This window comes from Cariama cristata, unplaced genomic scaffold, assembly GCF_000690535.1.
Source record: "Cariama cristata isolate BGI_N322 unplaced genomic scaffold, ASM69053v1 scaffold4283, whole genome shotgun sequence".
In the NCBI taxonomy this organism is placed as follows: domain Eukaryota; kingdom Metazoa; phylum Chordata; class Aves; order Cariamiformes; family Cariamidae; genus Cariama; species Cariama cristata.
The window spans coordinates 1-7,645 of NW_009606485.1; positions in this window are offsets into that span (position 1 = coordinate 1).

Consider the following 7,645-nt stretch of genomic DNA (forward strand, 5'->3'; position numbering starts at 1 on the left):
TTTTTTTTAAGGAGGAAGCAGAACTAATTCTTTTTCTTGTGGTCCATCTGCATCATCCTGGGAAGCTCCACTGTGCAGGACTTGGCATATGGCCACTGCTCCAGCAGCAGCCTCCTGAGTGCCTGCTGTCTATGCATGCTCCTCTTCCAAGTCAGAGCACTCTAACTCAGAATAAAATCTTCCTATCTGAGAGATACTGTAGAGTAGCCCCGCAATAGCTGGACATCTGCAGTAGGAGCTAGTTCAATCTACATACCTCCCTGCTGCCTCATCTCTTGTAGACCCAGAGATAACCCAGAACATATCCCCCATTCCTAGACTTTCCTTGAAGTATTCCCTCTGCCAGTTTTGCTACAGGTGCTTATGTTCTTGAAGTATTGGTACAAGGGTATTTGGGAGGGAATGACTAAATACATCTAGTGCAGACTAGAGAATGTAAGTCAATAGCAATCTATCTTGTTAAACCACTGATAGGACTTTTGCTGCTCCCTGAACTGATGGAGATTGTATGTTTTGAGCCTTTCCAGCTCGTGAATGCTTTTATCTCACGAGCAGCGTGTTGGCCGCTCTCTGCGAACAGTGGCTGCTGCTTCCTCCCATTGTGTCTCGGGTCGAGCTGTCTGAGTAGCTGCATGTTCAGGCTAAGAATAGTGCAGACCCCAGGGTTTTGGCCTCTGTATCCTGCGTGTTGGCTTCTTTCCTGCTTGGGGCTTGGAAAAAAGCCTGGGAAAGGGTGTGTCCTTGAAAATAGGTTGAAATGTGTTATTGGAGGGTATACTGCCTATGTATAACAGAGAGGATGGGCAGGGGAAGAGCTTCTGTTTCCTCCCTGGTACAGTAGCTCTGATTCCTCTTCAGCAAAGGCCAGAAGTAAATTCCTGACCCTCTTGCTAGTGCGATGTTGCCCCAGAGATGGGCTTTACAGTAGGCAATTTAGCTAGCCCCTCTTCTTAAAAGCAGGTGACAACATAACCAGTTCTGGGCATTGCAGCCCTTATTTTTGGTGGACCATTCACAAGTTAAGGGTATCAACACTGCAGTGCTTTCTCCGAGTGCTTCTCATATCAGATTCATTTTCAGTATTCATCCTCTGGGGCCTGTTGCTGATCTTGGTGGGGTCACGCTTGCATCTCCTGTAAATCAAGTCCTAAAGTCTTTTGAGTCAACATTTCACTTCCAAACCTCAACTTTTGAATCATTTGATTAATTGCAATGAGATTTATCGAGGAGCTGGTCTGACTCACAGGCAAGCGTACCTAAGCTTCTCCCAGGGAAGTAAGTTTCCCCCTTTAATTTTGTAGAAACCTGACTTCATGGTCTGTTTTGCTAATCATCAGCTAGTTGCTACTGCAGCTAATTCTGCCTAAACTAGAGTTTTTATTTCCAAGAGGGGTAAAAGGCGCCTGTGCTGATACACACATCTGCAGTGGAGGTGTCTGAATGCAGTTACACACAGGGATGCTCCACGGTGAACCGGGTGAGGAACAGCATGAGGGAATTGGGTTGTTGCTGCTGTCCTTGTCTTAATTGATTATAATGATCAGAGAACTTGCTTAAAAACAAAAGTAGACTGGGGACAGCATTGCTGGAGACTTGGGTAGCTTCAGGGAACTGTATGTGTCTAGGGCAGGCAAAGCTGTCTCCTTTCTACTGCATCAAGAAAAGACCATAATAAATGTCTACCTCTTATTACTCGGGGGAGGAGGTGAGGATAGCTGTCATCGAGCTTTTATCTTCCAGTTCTCTGACTATTTACAGATCTATAATGAAAGACTCTCCTCCCAAACTCTTTTTTTACATTTCACAGGTTCTTATTCAGATGTCCAACTTCCACCCATCCTGGTGGTCCTGAGGGAGTTTCAAGTGTGTATGATCTTTATTGTCCTTGACTGAAGAGGAAGGGCCTGGGAGTATTTTGTTTCCTGCCCTGCCCTTTCTCAGCCATGGGCAGGGTATGGCGCTCAGATTGTCATTTGTCTTCCTTCCCTTTTGATTTAACTTCATGGCTTTTCATCTGCAGTAACTGGAGCCAGGTTAGGGGGAGAGTCGTAACAAGAGGACAGCAACTCAAGAAGGCAGGCAGTGCTTTGCTCCTATTTAATGGGATAGACCTGGGTCCTCTTCTCCTGCTTCTTCTGAGAGTGTCTTCTTCCCCCCTGCCCAGCCTTTTCCTGGGATGCTCTGGACCACATCATGTCTAAATGGTCACACAGCACTTCACCTCTGTCCTGCAGCGCGGCTGTGTGCCTTGGAACAGCCTGTATGCCTCAGGTTGGGACTTCGTGAGGGTTCCTTATGTTGTTCTTGAGGACTCTCTTTGAAGCCTTTCTGGAAGAAATGCATTTTGACAGTGTGAACTCTTTTCCTGTTGACATCCACCTACTCTACTGTTAATTGAAATTTAAATGAATAGTTCAGAATCAGATTGAAATAGGTTCAGTGCAGGGTTGGGTCCTGCAGGAAGAATCTGGGCAAGCAGTCTCTGTCTTCCTCTGTTTAGGAGCTTGTTTTTTCACGATGCTTGTTCTGTAGCATCCTGCTTTGTTACGAGGACCCTCAGCCATGAACATGGTGTATTCAGTTTTATTCCACCCAGCATCTCCTATCAACCTATGGTGTTTCTGCAGCAGCAGTAAGCACTGCTGGGTGGTTTTGTGCTGTCAGAGAGGTGGGTGACTCGACACAACTCCCAAATCTGTTCCTCTTCAGAACACAAATAGCTCTGCTCTGTGATAAAAGGGGCAACTCAGTAGGCCATCGACAGTAGCCAGGACTCGCCTTAAATGTGCTACAAACATCCAGACTTTACATCACCGGTGGAGGTGTGAGTTGAGGCTAATTTCTCAAGCTTCCCCGCTTGAAGTCAGCCCTGGAGCAATTGTTCCCAACCTTGCATTTAACTTTGAGGTTTGTTACTGCTTTTAGACTTCAACAATTTGTCTGAAAGCTTGCCTGTACTTCCACTAGTGTTTTTTTTCCCCTTAGAAGGATTTGGGGTTGGGGAATCTAAAGGTTCATGTGAATTTTACTTGCTTCATATGTTACTAGGACTAGTTTCTTGTTTAGTAATGATGTGAAGAGGCACAAAGTGAGATTGGGAGTCCTTACTTTGTGTGTATAGCATGCTTGCAAAGACTTAAAAAGCAGTGACTAGCATGTTGGTCCATGAGGAGCAAATGCATGCCAGAAAGTGGGGGGGACCTGTGCTTTCCTGGCCTGTAGTGTGGTCCAGACTGCTCCCCTAACGAGGTTTGCAGGTACCTGGCAGTTTGGGAAGGTCACTTAGCTATAGGGATGTGCAGTAACGTTGCTTCCTTGCAAAAGCCAGCTTGCTTTACAAATGGACAAAGCTGAGAAGGGAAGCAGCATTAAAATAATCAATGCTGTGGCTGGTAGCACTGCTGGGAAGACAAATTCCTGTTGTCTTCTCGTGTAGACCCAGTACGTGCTAGTCTCGTTTTTAATGTAGTTGGATATGTTCTCTCCCATCTTATGTAGCTCTGTGTATGCTAAACTATATTTTTAATTGGTTATAGGTGCTAGAACTTAAATATCACATTTCTTGTTTGCTTAATGAATGCATAAACATGTACAACTTTTCTTAAAATAAATCTTAAGGATGGACTGATCTGTCTGAGCCATGGTAGCAAACCCGTGCCTACAGCCAGTGGAAAACTGAGTTGACCCTCGTGAGTGGAGACACATTTTGGGAAGAGCAGAGGAGACTTCAACCTTTCTCCAACCCCAGCCAGCTGACCCTGTGGCTGTGCATGCCATGGTTTGGCTCTTTGCAGGGCTTGGAAGAGGAGAGGGATGCGTTGCCGTTGCTGCTCAACCTATTGCTTCCAGGCCCTATTGTGCTCCCAAAACACAAAAGAAGCAGTGCTGCTTCAAAGAGGACTTCATCAGCTCCTTGAGTTTTCAAAGACCTGGTGCTACTTTTATGTGGATTTAGCATCACCCCTAACCTCTGGGTCACAGCTACCAAACAACTCTGCTGCGTATTTAAGCTCTGGTAATCTTGGCTGGATTTCTGGTTTAATTTGGAGACAGCCTGCTGCAGCTCTGCACAGTAAATGCCCTATTAAGCAGTTAATTATTTCTATATAATACTAGCTTTTATCTTTAATACAACAGTTTTACTGTCTCTGATAATTACAGTCTCAGATAACTCTCTTAAATCTAATGAGGCATGACAAGCTGTGTTCAACAAGGCACTACACCATTAACTTCTTACCTCTAACTTGTCATCTTATCGCGCTGAATTATTGTATTTCTGGGCTGAAAGGCTGTGGATACATAACATGTCACTTCTCATTAAGACAATAATGAAAATCATCTGTGGTGCTCTTGCAGTTGGGCTAGTGGTCAGCTGGCTGGCTTGGTGGCCTGTAGACCCCTCCAACAGCTTCTCTGCAGCATGATGCTCTTTGCCCCATGAGCTAAGCAAGCTTATTAGGTTCGGTTTAAATACTTTTGGCCACTCAAACAGCTTGGTTGGTCCATGGGTCTCTTGCTTTTGGTGGGTGACATGCAAATGGCCCTTTGAAGGGCATCAGTAATGATAGACCTTGTTTGCGCTGATGAAAGTCATTGCTGCAGGCTTATCTTGTGGTGGGAGTCAACTGGATGAGGGAAACCAGGTGTTTTTTCTGGATATGAATAGGACACAAAGTGCTGCAGCAGTGCCTGGCGTAACTTAACATGACTGCTGCTTCGTTACTCATTAATGGCAGTAGCAGATCAGGTCATTGGGATGCTGGTTTTCTGTGGGTTTAGGAGTGGCACCGAAAACCCTGTGTGTGCCTGACTGAAGTCCTGGGATTAGGGGGATCACCCTATCACCTTGCCAGTAAAAGAAGTCCAAAGTTGTACTTCTGAAATATCAAGGCTTCTGGTAGGGAAGTTCCTGCATCCCTCCAGGCTGGACCAGGAAGGCATTTCCCGGGGGAATGAGCCCAGGCTGTCCCGTGGGGCAGATGGTAGGGCTTGAGCTGGTGGCTGTCTGAGTGCTCCGGTACACCTGGACTGAACGGATCAGTTAATTACTCTCTAGATGCAGAATAGCAAAGCCCTTTATTTGAAAATTAGCCATATCTAGGTAATGTTTTGGTGCTTCTTCCCAGCCTTTACTGAGCCTGTTGCTGACTCTGCTTTTGGAGGTGGGTTTACCTTCTGGTACGTGGAGCCTGGATGAGTTGTGCTGTCAAAACTGTGTTTCTCCATTAAGCAGGGGAGGAAAAAGCCTTGTTTCAGGCTATAACCCAAGTTGTTCAGAGTCCATGTGGGTATTTTATGGGATGCCCATGGGACTGGCTACCGTGGTGTGCCTGGATTAGGTCAGTTCCTGGCTCTAAAGGGCAGTTTTTACTTGGACGGAAGCTGTTGGGTTCTCTGCAGTTTCATTAACTGAAAGACTAACCAGCAAGTGGAGTGTAAATCTGGAAAGAGAGCTGGATACCAAGTCGTGTTTAAAATTGTGCTGACCTTATCAGCAGTGTTGGTGATCTAAAATGGACCAGAGGGGTTGCTTGTGCCCTGTTCATCCCACAGGCAGTAAGAAAACTCATGTCTATAAAAGTGCATCTCTGTACCCCACTGGAAAGCAGGCAGAAGCACATGGCTCTGATGTCGCTGCTTTCATCTGTGGCACTCTGGGTCTCTGTCTTCATAGCCCCAAGTTGCCCTGGGAAGTGTCCTCATGTGCCAAGAACTGTCAGCAGTGGAAAAAGTCCCTTCAATGGCTGTAAATTTGAAGACAGTGACTGCTTACATATAGCTGGGGGGGATGAAGAAAGAATAGCTGTGGCAAGTGGGATGGTGTGTGTCTGTTCTGCCTTTTGTTTTTTTTTTTTTAAGGAACAGAGGCGGCTACAGGGCTCCCAAGGGTAAAGATTTGGTGATGATAAAAGAGATTAACCGATGGTCTGTTTGGGCTTCTGCAATCTGCCTACTCTTCAGTACTCATGGCAGTGATCTGCCAGGTATCAGGCACAGCTGGGATGTACAGAAGAATTTGGTGATTAATGCTTACAATATGTACTCTTGGGGTGGTTTCTCTAACAGAATTGTCCATTGTGTATTGATTCATACTCCTGTGTCCTGCTGCTTTCGGGCTCTTGGTTTCACTAGATGACACCGCCAAGCAGGTGCTCTGCTCGCATCCCTGGCCGAACTGTCAGGAGGTAGAGAGGATGCACTGAATTACTTTTTTTTTCCCTCCATTTCCCTCAAAAAAAAAAAAGTAAGTTGCAGCTCATTATTTTTAATTCTGAATCCTGTTCAAGCTGGCAGCATGTTTGGGAACTGATTGTGGCAGATGTAACCTGCTGTCCATCTTGAGCTCATTAGCACGGTGAGGAGGAGAGTGGTTCCAGCAGCCAGGGCAAGGTCAGGGATCTGCACCTTCCGTGTCTGCATGAGGCTTGGAGGCAGCATGCTTGGGACAGCAATTGTACTGATGATGTCCCTTTACTTTTGTGTTTGGTTTTTTTCTAATTAATAAATCCAGTGTAATGGAAAAGCCTATTCCAGGTCTGCTTGTTCCAGAGCGTTGGTACCTGTGGGTTTAAAGGGAGAAGAGTTGGCCTAGTAGCTGGTACTCTCTGAAATGGGCTCCTAAGTGGAGTGACAGCAAAACAGTCAAAAATGACTTCTGTGTGGGATGTGGTACTTGGTACTTTTCCGTTAGCAGCTCCTGTTTGTGCATGTAAAAGCTGGTTGAACCCAAGGAGAGCATCAAATCTGTGCGACAAACTAACTGGGACCCTTTGAGATGCTTCTGCAATGCTCAGACCCCACTCTGAACAAAACTAGGTAAAAATCCAATTTGCTGTTATCTCCAGGTAGTAACTAGAGACAGCTCAGAGCAGTAACTGCAATAGGCAGCACCGAGGACTCCTTAGAGGAGGACAGACGTGAAGGGCTGCAAGGAGCAAACTCCTCTATGGCCAGAGAGACTTCATTTAAAGATTCATACAATAGTTTGGGTTAGAAGGGACCTTTAAGGGTCATCTAGTCCAACCCTCCTGCAATTAGCAGGAACATCTTCAACTAGATCAGGTTGCTCAACCTGACCTTGAATGTTTTCAGGGAAGGAAGAGTTGCTTCAGATACCTTTTTCAGGGGTATATGGTTGGTGGTACTGAAGCCGCGTCTCAGACCACTGCTCAATAGTGGTAGTCGGTGAGCATGCACAGTACTGTGCAATGAAATGATGTTTTAATACTAGCTGGCACAAGCTTGGAGCCCTGCTAGCTTGCAGATTTTTGGGGGTTGGCACTTGGTACCTTTATGCTGGAGATGTGTGCAAGGTCCGCTGGTCCTGTTAGCTGCCAGGAGGAGATGGCTTTATTGCAATGCTGTGACTCAAAAGCTTAACGACCTCTTGGGCCATATCGTTTCAGTGTCGCTGCCATCACTTCAGTTTGCCTGGAATTATTAGGGCCGGTAGGCAGTGATGAACCCTCCCGAGCTCCCTTTAGGTCACTTCCCATGGCATGGAAATGCTGCTGCTGAAGGATGCCAGAAGCACACACCTACCTCCCAAACGCCTCTGCTGTTGTTCATCCTTCTGACCTGTGGGTACATGCATTCTCTGCTTAGTTTGGAGCCAGGTCCTTCGGCTTTGCTAAGCTTTAGACTG